The following is a 19,755-nucleotide window of genomic DNA, read 5'->3' as shown; positions in this document are numbered from 1 at the left end:
CACTCTTCAGTACAACAGTAAAACCCTTCTTCAAAGAGAAAAAAAAAAAAAAAGATTTTTAACACTTATTTTCATGAATATTCAACCAAAATCGAATAATTGGATATATTTTTATTGTTCTGTATGTGAATGTATAAAATGGTGCATACAGGAAAAATGAGCGAGAAAAACAGATGTTAGTTAAGATTTGTAGTGAATAAAACTGGAAAGTAGTTAATTATTATATCCAGTTGATATCTTTGTTTATGTAGATAACAAAAGCAGCAGAAAGGCTTTATTTTTTCAAGATGGAATCTTGCTTTGTCACCCAGGCTGAGTGCAGTGGTGTGATCTAGGTTCACTGCAACCTCCACCTCCTGGGTTCAAGCAATTCTCATGCCTCAGCCATTTTAGTAGCTGGGATTACAGGTGTGTGCCACCACGCCTGACTAATTTTTGTATTTTTAGTAGAGACAGGATTTCATCATGTTGGCCAGACTGATCTCAAACTCCTGACCTCATGATCTACCTGCCTCAGCCTCCCACAGTGCTGGTATTACAGGCATGAGCCACTGTGACTGGCGAAAGACTATTTTAAAAGTTTATTTAGGTGGGTAGACAACGTTCTAAGATAATACCCTGGATTCCCAGTCTCTTGCACACCTGCTGTGTAATACTTTCCTCTTGAGGGTAGAAACATGTGTGACTGTGCTGGGAAATCACTCATGAAATTAGGTTACTCATGTGTTGACTTTGTGTTTATCAAAATGGAGATTATCCTGATTGTGCTAAACTTAATCAGGTGTGCTTTTAAGAGAAAGACACACACCATAGAAACACACCCCTGCTGGCCTAAAAGTAAGTGACTTCTTGGTGGAACATGTAAGCTGCTTATGGTGGCCACATAACAGGAAACATGTTTGTATATTGTCTTCATCCTGCCTCTTACATGTTGATTTCAGTAAGGAGTATAAGAGGATCTTATGGCAGAGGGTAAAAAAAGGGACTCTCATTCATGTAAGAAATAATCACCTCTCATCTGGGATAGCTTAAGAGAAACAAGAGACCACAACAGGACCACATTAATGGGAGGAAAAGGGTAGCCTGGGTAAAAGTGCTCACTGGCATTATGGAACAATATTTACCAAGCTGTAGTGAATGATCAGCCTCTGGGATACTGATAGTCTACCAACAATGCTGAACTCATTCTATTTCAATCAGCATGTCTGCACCATTCTGGTGACCCAGGTTTACACTATTCATTACAGAAATACCATGAAGACCAGTGAGTAATGTCCTAGAATTGAACTTACTTCAAAAAGCATACTTAATTGTTTTCACATTTGAAAAACCTTAAAAACGATGAATTTATAATTAACATAGAGTATTCTACTATACTGTAATACAAGATTAAACTGTAAACACCTTAATACGAATATTTTTTGAATGCATGATTAGTTATGTAGATAGTTTCTTTCAGAGTCACAGGACCAAAGTAACAACTAGAGAAAACATTTGAAATGGGATAAAATTAACCAAAACCACATCTTTTCAATGGCTTGGTGTAATTGCCATACTTATGGAAATGGCCAGATGACTAACAAGAAACAGAAAGATTTTGGCTTTTCTCAATGATTGTTTTTGACCTTTTGAAATACAAAATCCTGGCTAAACTATTTAAAGGGAATATTTTATAGGTGGCTTCCCAGGGTTTCCAAGTAAATGAAGGATGGATTCTCTCTCTGTAACCCAGGCTGCAGTGCAATGGTGTGTTCTCAGCTCACTGCTAACCCCGCCTCCCTGGTTCAAGCGATGAGTATCCGGGATAACAGGCACCCACCATTATGCCTGGATAATTTTTGTATCTTTGGTAGAGATGGGATTTTACTATGTTACCCAGGCTCATCTTGAACTGCTGACCTCAGAGTGCTTGGATTAAAGCTTGAACCACTGTGCCCAGCTGGAAGAATTTTGATAGGCAGGAAAATGCACCTCATATACACACATTGCTCTACTCTGATTTACTTCAACACTGAAAAATTGAAGATTGTAAATGTAGTCTCAATTTAGAGTGAATTAACAAAAGATTTGTTTTTCAAACGAGCAAATGTATAAAATTAATGGGTAACAGATTCCATTAGCTGATAAAAAATAGTATGACTAAATTTAGTAAGTATCTAGCTATGTAAATAGCAGTCCAATTAAGTTAAGACCCTAATAGCTGCATGTGGAAAGCATTGATGTGCAGTGCGGTGCACCTCCACTCAGCATTTTCTTCTGCCTCTTTACAGATACCAATTCTTTCTGAGTTACTCAGAAAGGGTCCATACTGCTGTTAGAAATGCTTGTTCTCTGGAGCCATAAAGAAATAGCACTTGAACATAAATTTAATTTTCTTAGCAAGGCCATTTTTACTTTTTTCAGAAACGGTACACTCGCCAGCAGTTTTGCCACAAGAATACACCAAAAAAAGGAGACAGGGTCATTTATAACCTGATGCATCCTTTCTACTGATGTGTCCGGTTTTCATTGGCTGAAACAGGACCTCATGTTCTGTATTTCTCTCGATTGTTTAGCAACTTGGAACTCTTTTTAAAAAGCAAAGGCAGAGGAGAACAAAGGAAGGAGGAAGTAACTTGTGGAATGTTGAGAAAGGTAAAAGCACCTTCAAATAAGAAAGAGTAACAGGCTATGACCTAATGCTTGCTTGGACCAGTATAAGCACGCCAGGGCAAATATTTAGGCTAAATTGTGGGGGCTAAGAACATAAACTACATTGATTTATTTTTATTTTTATTTTTTTAAGTCTTTTTAAAATTTCTTATTTATTTATTTTTTATTTTACTTTAAGTTCTAGGGTACATGTACACAACGTGCAGGTTTGTTACATATGTGTACATGTGCCATGCTGGTGTGCTGCACCCATTAACTCGTCATTTACATTAGGTATATCTCCTAATACTATCCCTCCCCCGTCCCCCAACCCATGACAGGCCCTGGTGTGTGATGTTACCCACCCTGTGTCCAAGTGTTCTCATTGTTCAATCCCCAACTATGAGTGAGAACATGCGGTGTTTGGTTTTCTGTTCTTGCAATAGTTTTGCTGAGAATGACGGTTTCCAGCTGCATCCATGTCCCTACAAAGGACATGAACTCATCCTTTTTTATGGCTGCATAGTATTCCATGGTGTATATGTGCCACATTTTCTTAATCCAGTCTGTCATTGATGGACATTTGGGTTGGTTCCAAGTCTTTGCTATTGTGAATAGTGCCGCAATAAATATACACGTGCATGTGTCTTTATAGCAGCATGATTTATAATTCTTTGGGTATATACCCAGTAATGGGATGGCTGGGTCAAATGGTATTTCTAGTTCTAGATCCTTGAGGAATTGCCACACTGTTTTCCACAATGGTTGAACTAGTTTACAGTCTCACCAACAGTGTAAAAGTGTTCCTATTTCTCCACATCCTCTCCAGCACCTGTTGTTTCCTGACTTTTTAATGATTGCCACTCTAACTGGTGTGAGATGGTATCTCATTGTGGTTCTGATTTGCATTTCTCTGATGGTGAGTGATGATGAGCATTTTTTCATGTGTCTGTTGGCTGCATAAATGTCTTCTTTTGAGAAGTGTCTGTTCATATCCTTTGCCCACTTTTTGATGAGGTTGTTTGATTTTTTCTTGTAAATTTGTTTGAGTTCTTCATAGGTTCTGGATATTAGCCCTCTGTCAGATAAGTAGATTGCAAAAATTTTCTCCCATTCTATAGGTTGCCTGTTCACTCTGATGGTAGTTTATTTTGCTGTGCAGAAGCTCCTTGGTTTAATTAGATCCCATTTGTCAATTTTGGCTTTTGTTGCCATTGCTTTTGGTGTTTTAGACATGAAGTCCTTGCCCATGCCTATGCCCTGAATGATATTGCCTAGGTTTTCTTCTAGGGTTTTTATGGTTTTAGATCTAACATTTAAGTCTCTAATCCATCTTGAATTAATTTGCATATAAGGTGTAAGGAAGGGATCCAGTTTCAGCTTTCTATGTATGGCTAGCCAGTTTTCTCAATACCATTTATTAAATAGGGAATCCTTTCCCATTTCTTGTATTTTTCGGGTTTGTCAAAGATCAGATGGTTGTAGATTTGTGGTATTATTTCTGAGGGCTCTGTTCTGTTCCATTGGTCTATATCTCTGTTTTGGTACCAGTACCATGCTGTTTTGGTTACTGTAGCCTTGTAGTATAGTTTGAAGTCAGGTAGCGTGATACCTCCAGCTTTGTTCTTCTGGCTTAGGATTATCTTGGCAGTGTGGGCTCTTTTTTGGTTCCATATGAACTTTAAAGTAGTTTTTTCCAATTCTGTGAAGAAAGTCATTGGTAGCTTGATGGGGATGGCATTGAATCTGTAAATTGCCTTGGGCAATATGGCCATTTTCATGATATTGAATCTTCCTATCCATGAGCATGGTATGTTCTTCCATTTGTTTGTGTCCTCTTGTATTTCAATGAGCAGTGGTTTGTAGTTCTCCTTGAAGAGGTCCTTCACATCCCTTGTAAGTTGGATTCCTAGGTATTTTATTCTCTTTGAAGCAATTGTGAATGGGAGTTCATTCATGATTTGGCTCTCTGTTTGTCTGTTATTGGTGTATAAGAGTGCTCTGATTTTTGCACATTGATTTTATATCCTGAGACTTTGCTGAAGTTGCTTATCAGCTTAAGGAGATTTTGGGCTGAGACAATGGGGTTTTCTAAATATACAATCATGTCATCTGCAAACAGGGACAATTTGACTTCCTCATTTCCTAATTGAATATCTTTTATTTCTTTCTCCTGCCTTGTTGCCCTGGCCAGAACTTCCAACACTATGTTGAATAGGAGTGGTGAGAGAGGACATCCCTGTCTTATGCCAGTTTTCAAAGGGAATGCTTCCGGTTTTTGCCCGTTCAGTATGATATTGGCTGTGGGTTTGTCATAATAGCTCTTATTATTTTGAGGTACTTTCCATTAATACGGAATTATTGAGTTTTTAGCATGAAGGCTGTTGAATTTTGTCAAAGACCTTTTCTGCATCTATTGAGATAATCATGTGGTTTTTGTCTTTGGTTCTGCTTATGTGCTGGATTACATTTATTGATTTGCATATGTTGAACCAGCCTTGCATCCCAGGGATGAAGCCCACTTGATCATGGTGGATAAGCTTTTTGATGTGCTGCTGGATTTGGTTTGCCAGTATTTTATTGAGGATTTTTGCATCGATGTTCATCAGGGATATTGGTCTAAAATTCTCTTTTTTTGTTGTATCTCTGTCAGGCTCTGGTATCAGGATGATGTTGGCCTTGTAAAATGAGTTAGGGAGGATTCCCTCTTTTTCTGTTGATTGAAATAGTTTCAGAAGGAATCGTACCAACTCCTCCTTGTACCTCTGGTAGAATTCGGCTGCATCTGGACCTGGACTTTTTTTGGTTGGTAGACTATTAATTATTGCTTCAATTTCAGAGCCTGTTATTGGTCTGTTCAGGGATTCAACTTCTTCTTGGTTTAGTCTTGGGATAGTGTATGTGTCCAGGAATTTATCCATTTCTTCTAGGTTTTCTAGTTTATTTACATAGAGGTGTTTATAGTATTCTTTGATGGTAGTTTGTATTTCTGTGGGGTCTGTGATGATATCCCCTTTATCATTTTTTATTGCGTCTATTTGATTCTTCTCTCTTGTCTTCTTTATTTGTCTTGCTAGTGGTCTATCAATTTTGTTGATCTTTTTGAAAACAGCTCCTGGATTCATTTGATTTTTTGAAGGGTTTTTTGTGTCTCTATCTCCTTCAGTTCTGCTCTGATCTTAGTTATTTCTTGCCTCTGCTAGTTTTTGAATGTGTTTGCTCTTGCTTCTCTAGTTCTTTTAATTGTGATGTTAGGGTGTCAATTTTAGATCTTTCCTGCTTTCTCTTGTGGGCATTTAGTGCTATAAATTTCCCTCTACATGCTGCTTTAAATATGTCCCAGAGATTCTGGTATGTTGTGTCTTTGTTCTCATTGGTTTCAAAGAACATCTTTATTTCTGCCTTCATTTCATTATGTACCCAGCAGTCATTCAGGAGCAGGTTGTTCAGTTTCCATGTAGTTCTGCAGTTTTGATTGAGTTTCTTAATCCTGAGTTCTAATTTGATTGCACTGTGGTCTGAGAGACAGTTTGTTATAATTTCTGTTCTTTTACATTTGCTGAGGAGTGCTTTACTTCCAACTGTGTGGTCAATTTTGGAATAAGTGTGATGTGGTGCTGAGAAGAATGTATATTCTGTTGATTTGGGGTGGAGAGTTCTGTAGATGTCTATTAGGTCTGCTTGGTGCAGAGCTGAGTTCAATTCCTGGATATCCTTGTTAACTTTCTGTCTCGTTGATCTGTCTAATGTTAACAGCGGGGTGTCAAAGTCTCCCATTATTAACAGTGGGGTGTTAAAGTCTCCCATTATTATTGTGTGGGAGTCTAAGTCTCTTTGTAGGTCCCTAGGGACTTGCTTTATGAATCTGGATGCTCCTGTATTCGGTGCATATCTATTTAGGTTAGTTAGCTCTTCTTATTGAATTGATCCCTTAACCATTATGTAATGGCCTTCTTTGTCTCTTTTGATCTTTGTTGGTTTAAAGTCTGTTTTATCAGAGACTAGGATTGCAACCCCTGCCTTTTTTTTGTTTTTCATTTGCTTGGTAGATCTTCCTCCATCCCTTGATTTTGAGCCTACGTGTGTCTCTGCACATGAGATGGGTCTCCTGAATACAGCACACTGATGGGTCTTGACTCTTTTTCCAGTTTGCCAGTCTGTGTCTTTCAATTGGAGCATTTAGCCCATTTATATTTAAGGTTAATATTGTTATGTGTGAGCTTGATCCTGTCGTTATGATGTTAGCTGGTCATTTTGCTTGTTAGTTGATGCAGTTTCTTCCTAGCATCTAGATGGTCTTAACATTTTGGCATGTTTTTGCAGTGGTTGGTACCAGTTGTTCCTTTCCATGTTTAGTGCTTCCTTCAGGAGCTCTTGTAGGGCAGGCCTGGTGGTGACAAAATCTCTCAGCGTTTGCTTGTCTGTAAAGGATTTTATTTCTCCTTCATTTATGAAACTTAGTTTGGCTGGATATGAAATTCTGGGTTGAAAATTCTTTTCTTTAAGAATGTTGAATATTGGTCCCCACTCTCTTCTGGCTTGTAGTGTTTCTGCCGAGAGATCTGCTGTTAGTCTGATGGGCTTCCCTTTGTGGGTAACCTGACCTTTCTCTCTGGCTGCCCTTAACATTTTTTCCTTCATTTCAACTTTGGTGAATCTGATAATTATGTGTCTTGGAGTTGCTCTTCTCAAGGAGTATCTTTATGGTGTTCTCTATATTTCCTGAATTTGAATGTTGGCCTGCCTTGCTAGGTTGGGGAAGTTCTCCTGGATAATATCCTGAAGAGTGTTTTCCAACTTGGTTCCATTCTCCCCATCACTTTCAGGTACACCAATCAGACGTAGATTTGGTTTTTTCACATAATCCCATGTTTCTTGGAGGCTTTGTTCATTTCTGCTTACTCTTTTTTCTCTGAACTTCTCGCTTCACTTCATTCATTTGATCTTCAATCACTGTTACCCTTTCTTCCAGTTGATCGAATCAGTTACTGAAGCTTGTGCATTTGTCACATAGTTCTTGTGCCATGGTTTTCAGCTCTATCAGGTCATTTAAGGACTTCTCTATATTGGTTATTCTAGTTAGCCATTCGTCTAATCTTTTCTCAAGGTTTTTAGCTTCTTTGCGATGGGTTCGAACTTCCTCCTTTATCTTAGAGAAGTTTGGTCATCTGAAGCCTTCCTCCCTCAAGTCGTCAAAGTCATTCTCCATCCAGCTTTGTTCCAGTGCTGTTGAGGAGCTGCATTCTGTTGGAGGGGGAGAGGAGCTCTGATTTGAGAGTTTTCAGCTTTTCTGCTCTGTTTTTTTTTTTCCCATCTTTGTGGTTTTATCTACCTTTGGTCTTTAATGATGGTGACGTACAGATGGGGTTTTGGTGTGGATGTCCTTTCTGGTCATTAGTTTTCCTTCTAGCAGTCAGGACCCTCAGCTGCAGGTCTATTGGAGTTTGCTGGAGGTCCACTCCAGATCTTGTGTGCCTGGGTATCAGCAGAGGAGGCTGCAGAAGAGTGAATATTGCTGAACAGCAAATGTTGCTGCCTGATCATTCCTCTGGAAGCTTCATCTTAGAGGGGCACCCGGCTGTGTGAGGTGTCAGTCTGCCCCTACTGGGGTGTGCCTCCCAGTTAGGCTACTTGGGGTTCAGGGACCCACTTGAGGAGGCAGTCAGTCCATTCTCAGATCTCAAACTCCATGCTGGGAGAACCACTACTCTCTTCAAAGCTGTCAGACAGGGACATTTAAATCTGCAGAGGTTTCTGCTGCCTTTTGTTTGGCTCTGCCCTGTTCCCAGAGGTGGAGTCTACAGAAGCAGGTAGGCCTCCTTGAGCTGTGGTGGGCTCCACCCAGTTTGAGCTTCCCAGTGTTTTGTTTACCTCCTCAAGCCTCAGCAATGGCGGATGCCCCTCCCCCAGCCTCGCTGCCACTGTGCAGTTAAATCTCAGAATGCTGTGCTAGCAATGAGGGAGGCCCCATGTGCGTGTGACTCTCCGAGCCAGGCGTGGGATATAATCTACTGGTGTGCCATTTGCTAAGACCCTTGGAAAAGTGTAGTATTAGGGTGGGAGTGACCCAATTTTCCAGGTGCTGTGTATCACGGTTTCCCTTGGCTAGGAAAGGGAATTCCCTTCCCCCTTGCACTTCCCATGTGAAGTGATGCCTTGCCCTGCTTTGGCTCTCACTTGGTGGGCTGTACCCACTGTCCCACACCCACTGTCTGACATGCCCCAGTGAGATGAACCCAGTACCTCAGTTGGAAATGCAGAAATCACCTGTCTTCTGTGTCGCTCATGCTGGGAGGTGTAGCCTGGAGCTGTTCTTATTCGGCCATCTTGGAATGGCCTCTGATTTTTATTATTATGGCTAGCAGATATTTAGGAATGTTAGCACAGGACTTTGAATAAACTTTGCTTCTAAGAGAAGTTACTATTCCTAATTAGATGGGGAGGAAACTCTTTGAAGAGGAACCTCTACTTTACTTTTTACCCTAGGAACTGAGAATGCTGTGTTCAGAGTGATTGCTGAAAACATGGCTAATACACATCTTCCATATGATAATAAAATGTCATAAATATTACTCTGCCTTAGAAAAGCTTTTACTAAAAGATTATCTATAGTAACCAATTTGAGTTCATGGAAAATTTCAGTATTCCAGATAATTCAGACAGTTAAATGTCAATAAAATCTCAAAACATTTGAATAAGATAAAGTCTTCTTAGTGAAGAATTTTGTATTACTGGTGAATTTAGAAAAGAAATAGAAAACCAGGATGACTGCAGTGGCTCATGCCTGTAATCTCAGCACATTGGGAGGCTGAGGCAGGTGGATCACCTGTGGTCTGGAGTCCAAAACCAGCCTGGTTAACATGGTGAGACCCCATCTGTACTAAAAGTACAAAAAATTAACCAGGCATGGTGGCAGGCACCTGTGATCCCAGCTACTGGGGAGGCTGAGGTAGAAGAATTGCTGGAACCTTAGGGGCAGAGGTTACAGTGAGCCAAGATTGTGCCATTGCACTCCAGCCTGGGCAGCAAGAGCAAAACTCTGTCTCAAAAAAAAAAAAAAAAAAAAAAAAAAAAAAAAAAATTAAAAACCAGTACTTCAAGCCAAATAACATTGTTTCACACATGAGTAGCAACCAAACAAGTGCTATTCATGATTACATAATCAGTTTTTTTTTGTTGTTTTTTTGAGTCTCATGTCACCCAGGCTGGAGTGCAGTGACGTGATCTTGGCTTACTGCAACCTCTAACTTTCAGGTTTAAGCCATTCTCCTGACTCAGCCTCCCTAGTAGCTGGGAGTACAGGCACCCAACACCACACCCAGCTAATTTTTTTTTTTTTTTTAGAGGAGTCTCAGTCTGTCACCTTGGCTGGAGTGCAGTGGCACAATCATGGCTCACTGCAACATTGGCCTCTCAGGTTTCAGCAATTCTCCTGACAGCCTCTTGAGTAGCTGCGATTACAGGCACCCGCCACCACACCTGACTAATTTTTTGTATTTTTGGTAGAGACCAGATTTCACTATGTTGCCCAGGCTGGTCTCAAACTGCTGACTTCAAGCAATCCACTGCCCTCTGCCTCCCAAACTGCTGGGATTATAGGCATGAACGATTGTGCTCATCAATTTTTGTATTTTTAATAGAGGTGGGGTTTCACTATATTGGTCAGGCTGGCCTCGAACTCCTGACCTTGTGATCCACCCACTTCAGCCTCTCACAGTGCTGGCAATACAGGAGTGAACCACCATGCTCGACCTGATCATTGTTAAAGTAGCAGTAGCACCATGTGCTTTCCTAGGACTTGCTGGCCTGTTTTTCACTGATACAAAGTGAAGAAGGCATTGAAATATTGCTGAGAAGTGGCTGTCCTGCCAGAAAATCGCTATTCTCAGCTGTATCCACATTGACTAATAGTAAGTGGAAGTGAAGTGGATAAAAGGCAAATGTGTCTTCTCTGTATCTTTTTTCATCCATAGGCTCAAGAACAGAATACAGAAAATAAAAAATAATAATAATCCCTGAAAGGTCATGAAGAAACTCTCTTCACTAGACAAAAAACGTCATAGGGAATTTTTTGTTTGTTTGTTTCATTATTGTACTGTCTGCTTCTATGAGTTTAAATTTTTTGTTTACACTTTACATAGAAATAGGATTATGTGGGTCGGACACAGTGGCTCATGCCTGTAATCCCAACACTTTGAGAGGCCGAGGTGGGTGGATCACTTGAGGTCAGGAGTTTGAGACTAGCCTGGCCAACATGGGAAAACCCCATCTCTACTGAAAATATAAAACTTTGCTGGGTGTGGTGGCATGTGCCTGTAATCCCAGGTACTGAGGAAGCTGAGGCAAGAGGATCACTTGAACCTGGGAGGTGGAGGTTGCAGTGAGTGGAGATGGTGCCACTGCATTCCAACTTGGGTGACAAGAGCAAAACTCTATCTCAAAAAAAAAAAAAAAAAAAAATTAGGATTATGTTTTCCACTTTTTTCTGTGTTGACTTATTTTACTTAGCATAATATCATTCAGGTTCATGAATGTTGTTGCAAATAACAAGACTATCTTATTTTTAAGGGCTGAATAGCATTTCATTGTGTACATATTTTATTTTTCCATTCACCTATTGACGGACATTTAGGTTGATTTCATATGTTAGTTATTGTGATAATGCACTTCCTTCCATTTTGTTTTTGTTTTTGTTTTGTTTTGTTTTGTTTTGTTTGAGACAGAGTCTCATTCTGTCGCCCATGCTGGAGTGCAGTGGCGTGATCTCTGCTCACTGAAAACTCTGCCTCCCTGGTTTAAGTAATTCTCATGCCTAAGCCTCCTGAGTAGCTGAGATTTCAGGTGTGCGTCACCACACCAGGCTAATTTTTGTAATTTTAGTAGAGGTAGGCTTTCACCATGTTCACCAGGCTGCCTTTTATTTGTTTGTATATTTCTTTCTCCCTTTCCTTTATTTCCAGAAGTATTTTAATTTTAATATATAAATTATGACTGTTAAAAACCTTCATTTCTCTGTCTTTGCATACTATTATGGCTGATTAAAAAATAAGTTTTTTGAAATATCCTGTATAAAGTTTATTAATTCATTATTAACATAACTTGAGACAATATAGAAATGAAAATCAACATTTGTTAGTAAAACAGAAAATATCTAGCTACTGGTAGTCATTTAGTCTCTCACCCAACATGAATGCTACATCTTGGTGTCATCTCTCCCAGTTGTATGAAAGAGGCTACTGATCAAATTGGTCAGCATAAAGTTTTGCGAAGTTTAACATATTTGTTCTGAAAATTAAGCTGATCTATTACCAGAAAAGTAGGCTTTTTGATGTGTATAATTTTACTCTAAATTCTTCAGAAAAATAAAACAGACAACATTTATGTAAAAGATTTTTGGAAATTAAAAATGCTTAAGAAACATTTATAGAAACTGAAGGTAAAAATAGTTTTAGATTCTTAGAGAACATCTTTAAAATACTTCAAGTTATCATCCTCTGATGGTGTATATATATATATATTTTTTTCTTTTCTTTTCTTTTCTTTTCTTTTTTTAGACAGAGTTTCACTCTTGCTCAGGTTGGAGTGCAATGGCACAATCTCGGCTCATTGCAACCTCCACCTTCTGGGTTCAAGTGATTCTCCTGCCTCAGCCTCCCCAGTACCTGGGATTACAGGTGCCCACCACCACACCTGGATAATTTTTGTATTTTTACTATAAATGGGATTTCACCATGTTGGCCACACTGGTCTCGAACTCCTGACATCAAGTGATCCCCCTGCCTCAGCCTCCCAAAGTGCTGGGATTACAGGCATGAGCCACTGGCCCGCCCAAGTGTTAAACTTTTCTGAATAAATTATCTCAGCTCGATAATTTAAATCAACCAATTAGCTTACCTCAGGGGATTCCAAGCAGCCCATTAGCACACTCCAGGAGAATCCAATCAGCAAATTAGCCTATCCCAGCTGATTAGCCCAGGTAATTTCTAACAGCCAACTAGCTTATTCCAGGTGATACTAATCAGTCAGTTAGCTCAGCTGATGTGAACCTTATATGCCAATTACTTTAGCACAGGTGATTTTAAACCACCAATTCACTCAGCCCAGGTGATTTCAATCAGTGAATTAGCTCAGCCCAGGTGATTTCAATCAGCCAATTAATCAATCCAGGTGAATAGCCAGTTAGTTCAGTACAGGTGATTCCAATCAACCAATTATCTAAATAGCAGCTACCGATTCATTAAGGTATGCCCAAAATGGTAAATGTAAATAGCCCATGCACACCAAGAAGAAATGCAGGGCCCTCTATGCTAACCTGGACAGTATGTACCACACAGCTTTACTGTCAGCTTATTTACTAGGCCTGAAACCTGAAGCTGAAGCTTTATGTTTATATAAACAACATTGTATGGCTATGTTTTATTCTGATATGCTATTGAGCAAAACAGAAGTCAATTAATTCTACATCTGCATTCTTAGTATAGGCTCTATGTTTTAAAAAGTGGGAAAATATTGTCTGTATACATTAATATTTACATATACACATTCATATAAGTTTGTGAGTGTTTATCTACCATGTGTGTGCATATATTCATATATTTACCTAAGTACATATAAATATATATATCTCTCTGAAGCTGTAACAAACTTTGTATTTATATTCAAACAGAATAAAGATGTTGAAAGTGAAAGTATTGATAGTTATTGCTACAAACAGTAACACAAAAGCTTCCATACATGTATAAAAATATTTTCCCTATAGAATACTATATCTAAAATAGTACAGAAATAGAGGAGTGCTCTGATATACATTCTGCTGCATTTAGTATATTCAAAGGAAGCACTGGGCTTTGTTTTGCACTTCTGGAAGATGAAAATTTACTAAGGCCACTGGAGTTATTTACTCTATGTCAGGGTTGACTTTTCTTTTATTGTTGTACGTAGGGTCGAGATAATCCAGCCCCAGTCCAAAAGCTCTAACCTAAATATGAGAATACTTATTCTTTCTTTTTAGAACTTCCATCAAGACAAGAACTGTATGTATTTCCAAGAGTGTGTGATGTAAAATCACACTCCTGTCTTTTTGTCTTTGTGGCAGAAGTCGGGTACTTACGGTAACAAAAAAATTAGTCTAGGTCTCTTTTTAGAAGACAGATGTTGATGATGGAAGCAAATATGGTACATGGAAGTTGGCCACATTTCAAATGGGTGATAGTGAACAATCACTGAAGTGCCATAGGTGGCTCTTACTTACCAGGTAAAATCTTCTTTGTGAGGAAGGCTCAGCCCACTGGTGTCAAGCATTTCTGGCAGTTCCTAGATAGAGATGAAAAGAACCTCAATGGGCTAGTTTAATGGGACCAGAATTAAAAACACCCAGATGCCAGGTTATTAAAGACATTTTTACATTTATTTTAAAAAATGTGATGTGGTGTGTGGCTTGGTTTGAATAAATTTTCAGAGCTCAGTAGCTGATTGAATTTACCTAACCTGTAGGGAAAGAAAATGGAAATAACCTCCGATCAAGTTTATTTTATGGGCTTCTTTCTGTACATACAGACATAAAATAGGTGGCTAGATAAATATATACACAGAAAATGAGTCACATGGGTATGTCTATGAAATGTTTATTTCTGCATACAACGTTCCAAAAAAAAAAAAAAAAGCCACAGAAATAAAGTAGGTCAGAGGACATCTCTGTATGCTACCCCTGAAGCCGAGATCAATTAAATAAGCAAATTAGCAGAAACCAGGTGATTGCAATCAGCCAATTTGCACAGCCCAGGTGATCCCAACCAGACATGTAGCTCAGCCCAGGTGGATCCAATCATCCAATTATCTAAATGGTGACTGTGGCTTTGTCAAGACAGGCACCAAATGGTGCATGAGAACAGAACATGCACAGACATGCAGGGCGCTGAGATACTGTCCTGGACAGATGTGTTCCATGACTTTCTTTTCAGCTTATTTCTGTGGCTTTGCCCTTGAAGACAGAGCGTTGTTGATATTTACATAAACAACATTGTATAACTATGTTCCATTCTGACATGCTATTTAGCAAAAGAAGAAAAAAGTAATTCTACATCAGCATCTTTAGAGCATGCTAAAAGATTAAAAATGTCTCTTGGGGAACATGTTTTGTATATACAAATATTCAGATAGAAATATTTATATAATTCTCTATGTGTTTGTCTTGCTATGTATATTTATATCTAGATGTGTCAATCTTTGTATTGATATGAAAGGCTGTGAATAGTAAGTTAAAAAGTAACTTCTGCCCGGACACTGTGGCTCACACCTGGAAGCCCAGCACTTTGAAAGGCTGAGGTGGGTGGATCACCTGAATTCAGGAGTTCAAGAACAGCCTGGCCAACATGGTGAAACCTTATCTCTACTAAAAAATACAAAAAATTCGTCAGGCTTGGTGGGAAGCATCTGTAATCCCAGCTACTTGGGAGACTGAGGAAGGAGAATTGTTGAACCTTGGATGCAGAGGTTGCAGTGAGCCAAGATTTCACCACTATCCTCTATCCTAATCAATAGAGCAAGATTCAATCTCAAAAAAAAAAAAAAGGTACATAAAACTGTTAAAGTACTGTTATAGAATATGTAACTCTGCATAAATCTGTTAATAGATACACCATATAAAATAATTTTAATATCAATAACAAAAATATAGAAGCATAGTTTTGTATTCAGTTGAAGTTATAAGAATTATATTGCTTTAACTTTAAGATGTCTGTAATCTCCAGCTATCAAGATGATTACAAAGATAATATTTATAGAAAGTATGCAAAAGGAAATAAAAAACAATCAAAGCATGCCAGTACAAAATTAAATTAAATTTAAGAAAGTAAACAAGGAATTGAGAAAAATATACTACTAAAACACATAAAACAAGAACAGTATAACTGGCAATAACAACTTCATTTCTTTAAGCAATCATTTTAAATATAACTTAATTAAACTACTTAATAAAATGAAATGTAATCTTAGGACTTTGTAAGGCCAAGGTAGGCTGATCAGTTGATCCCAGGAGTTCAAGAACAGAATGGGCAATATGGCAAAACTCTGTCTCAACAAAGAATACAAAGAAGGTAGCTGGGTGTGATGGCACATGCTTGTAATCCAGCCACTTGAGAGGCTGAAATGAGAGGATCATCTGAGTTTGGGAGGTTTGGGCAGTGGTGAAGCCAGCAAATCATCCTGGTTGACAGACTAAGACCCTATCTCCAAAATACATGAGACTGGGTGTGGTGGCTCATGCCTGTAATCCCAGCACTTTAAGATGCTGAGGCAGGCTGACCACCTGAGGTCAGGAGTTCAAGAGCAGCCTGGCCATCATGATGAAACCCGGCCTCTACTAAAAATACAAAAACATTAGCCAGGCATGGTGGCAGGTGCCTGTAATCCCAGGTACCAGGGAGGCTGAGGCAGGAAAATTGCTTGAACCTGGGAGGCAGAGGTTGCAGTGAGCTGAGATTGCACCATTGCACTCCAGTCTGGGCAGCAAAAGCAAAACTCCATCTGGAAAAAAAAAAAAAAGAATATATAAATAAATACAGTTATATGAAGAAAAAAATAGAATGCCTGATTGGTTTTTTAATAAAGCAAACAATATGCTCCCTACAAGAGACTCATTTCAGCTTTGAGTCAAATAGATTAAAAGTAATATAATAAAAAAAGTATATTCCATGAAAATACTGCCACAATTGAGAAAGGTGGTCACAATTATATTAGATATAATATGCTTTAAGTATGGCCATGAGACAATGACTGATATTATATTATGATAAAGTGAGTTGATTTAGCAGGAATCTATAACAATAATATTTATCTATCTATTTGCATATGTGTATATAACATCAGGACTTTAAAATATATGAAGCAAATATTGACAAAAGTGAAGCAAGACATACATAGCAACATAATAATTGCAGGCATCAAGACCCCATTTGCAGTAATAAAGAGAAAATTCAGATAAAAAATAAGAAACAGAAAACTAAGACATTATAGACCTTATTAACTATTTTGCATATAGAGGAATACTTGAGAGCACATAATTTATAAAGGAAAAGGCTTATTTGGCTCACAGTTTGGCAGACTGTATAAGAAGTGTGTGCCAGCATCTGCTTCTGGTGAGGATTTCAGGAAGCTTAAAATCATGGTGAAAGGTAAAGAGTAACTACACATATTATATGATAAGAGACACAGCAGGTGTAAGGTGAAGGAGCTGAGTTCTTTTAATGAACCAGTTATCATTTGAATTAATAGAGTGTAAACTTTTTGGTTACCAAGAGGTTGTACCAAGCCATTCATGAGAAATTTGCCCCCATGACACAAACATGTCCCACCAGGTCCCACAACCAACACTGAGGATTTATATTGCAGCTTGAGGTTTGGACAACATGGACATCCAAACCATATTATAGACCAACTAGGATTCACAGAAACATATAAAACTCTCCAGTGAAAACCAAGATAATACACAATATTCCTATTTGCATCTGGTGTGTTCTGTTAGGACACATAGCAAGTTTTATTAAATTTAAAAATACTGACTGTGTGCAGTGGCTCTTGCCTATAATCCTAACACTTTGGGAGACCAAGGTAAGAGGATCCATTGGTGCTAAATGTTTGAGACCAGCCTGGACAACACAGTGAGATCCTAACACTACAAACAAGCAAACAATTAGCCAGACATGGTAGTGCATATCTGTAGTCCTAGCTACTCAGAAAACTGAGTTGAAAGCATCACTTGAGCCCAGGAGGCTGAAGCTACAGTGAGCCAAAATAATGCCACAGCACTGCAGCCTGGGATGCAAGATCTTGTCTCAAAACAACAACAAATTACGTTAAGAAGATTAAAATTATATACTGTGTGTTTTCTAACAAAAATTCAATGAAACTAGGAATTAAAAGCAAAAGTCAAACTGGCAACTTCAAAACTATGTGAATATGAAGCACATTCTTCAACACATTCTTGCTGTGGTGTCAAAAAAATGCCATTTTTCAAAGATGTCAATACAACCTACCATTAAAAGCTACAGAACATAAACAGTGTGATACTGACACAAAGATTAACAGATGAAAGAACAGAATAGAGAGCTCAGAAATGAACCCTTCTGTATACGATCAAACGATCTTCCACAAGGTTGCCATGAGCACAAAATAGAGAAAAATAATCTTTTCAAAAAATGATGTTGAAAACCGAATATCAAAACTGATAAAATAAAGTTGGATTATTTCCTTGAATAAAAACATATTTTAAATAAAATACTTAGACATAAAAGACTAACAAATCTTCTAGAAAAACTGCAGGGAAAAGACATGACATTGGTCTTGGCATCATTTTCTTAGATACAAAATGAAATGCATGAGCAGCAAATGAAATAACAGAAAACTTTAACTACACTAGACTTCAAAATTTCTGCATATCAAAAAAAAATTCAAGAGTAACAACGTCCCTTAGAAAATGGATGAAAACATTTGCAAATTACATGTGAAATAAGTTAATATTCAAAATATACAAACAACTCTAAAAACTAAACAATAAAGTTGAATAACTTGATTTAGAAATGGACAAACAAAATTTTCATTTAAAAAGTACACAAACGTGAAAAAGCATTTGAAAAGACACAAAAAATTACTAACTTGTAAAGAAATGAAAAATAAAAATAAAAAAAATACTGACAAACAAAATCACCTCACACCCATCAGAATGGCCACTATATATTTTTAAAAAACAGCAAATCTGTTGATGATGCTATAAAAATGAAACCGATGTTCAATGTTGGTGGAAAACAAGGATGCAGCCATTATTTTAAAAAGTTATAAATGTTCCTCATTTATAAATCTATATCCAAAATAGGTAACAAAGGCCAGGCACAGTGGCTCAAACCCATAATCCTAGCAATTTGGGAGGCCAAGGGGGCAGATCGCCTGAGGTCAGGAGTTTGAGACCAACCTGACCCCATCTCTACTAAAAATACAAAAAATTAGCTGGGCATGGTGGTGGGCACCTGTAACCCCAGCTACTCAAAAGGCTGAAGTAGGAGAATTGCTTGAACCTAGGAGGCAGAGGTTGCAGTTTACTAAGATCGCAACACTGCTCTACAGCCTGGGTGACAGAGCAAGACTCCATCTGAAAAAACAAAACAAAACAAAAAAAAACACAGGATATGGGAGGCATATTTGAAAATCCCTGTCTATTGCAGCAGTATTCACAAAAGCCAAAGGGCCGAAGCCACCCAGATGTCTCTTGATTTATAAACATATAAAAAAATGTAACATATACATACAATAGATTATTATTCCACCTTAAAAAAACCTTGTTCTATTTTAAGATGAACATTGAGAATATTATATCACCTGAATTAATCTAGTGACAAAATTATGGATACTGTATGATTCCACCTATATTAGATATCCTAAGTAGTCAAAATCATAAAAACAGAAAATGGAAGGTTTGTCTGTCAAAAGCTGGAGAGAGGGTAAAATGAGGTGTTGTTACTTAATGAGTATTGAGTTTTAGTTTTGCAAGATGTAAAGTTTCTAGAAGTCTTTTGCATAACAATGTAGATATACTTAATATGCCTGAAATGAAAAGCTTTTTTTTTGAGACAGGGCCTCACTCTGTCACCTGAGCTGGAGTGTAGTGGCACAATTTTGACTCCCCCTCAATCTCCCACGTAGCTGGGACCACAGCTGCACACCGCCATACCTGGCTATTACTAATTTATATATATATATATATATATATAGAGAGAGAGAGAGAGGGGTCTCCCTATGTTGCCCAGGCTGGTCTCAAACTTTTGGGCTCCAGGGCTCCTCCTGTCTTGGCCTCCCAAAATCTTGGGATTACAGATGAGAGCCACAATCATGCCTGGCCCTGAAGTCTACACATCAATACATTTAAGATGGTAAATTTTATGTTACGTGTTTTTAAAGCAATGTTTATAGAGAAAAACTTTTATAAAATCCAGAATTATAAATCTTTTTGAAAATTGACTTCGAATCACAAAAGGGTTTCTCTCACAAAAAGAAATATATATTAATCACTAAACACATGATGAAAGTAAGACTATCTCCATGACTACTCACTTAGACAAGATAAAACTACCATCG

Source organism: Chlorocebus sabaeus, chromosome 6 (assembly GCF_047675955.1).
Source record: "Chlorocebus sabaeus isolate Y175 chromosome 6, mChlSab1.0.hap1, whole genome shotgun sequence".
NCBI lineage: Eukaryota > Metazoa > Chordata > Mammalia > Primates > Cercopithecidae > Chlorocebus > Chlorocebus sabaeus.
Note: the sequence above shows the minus strand (reverse complement) of the source record.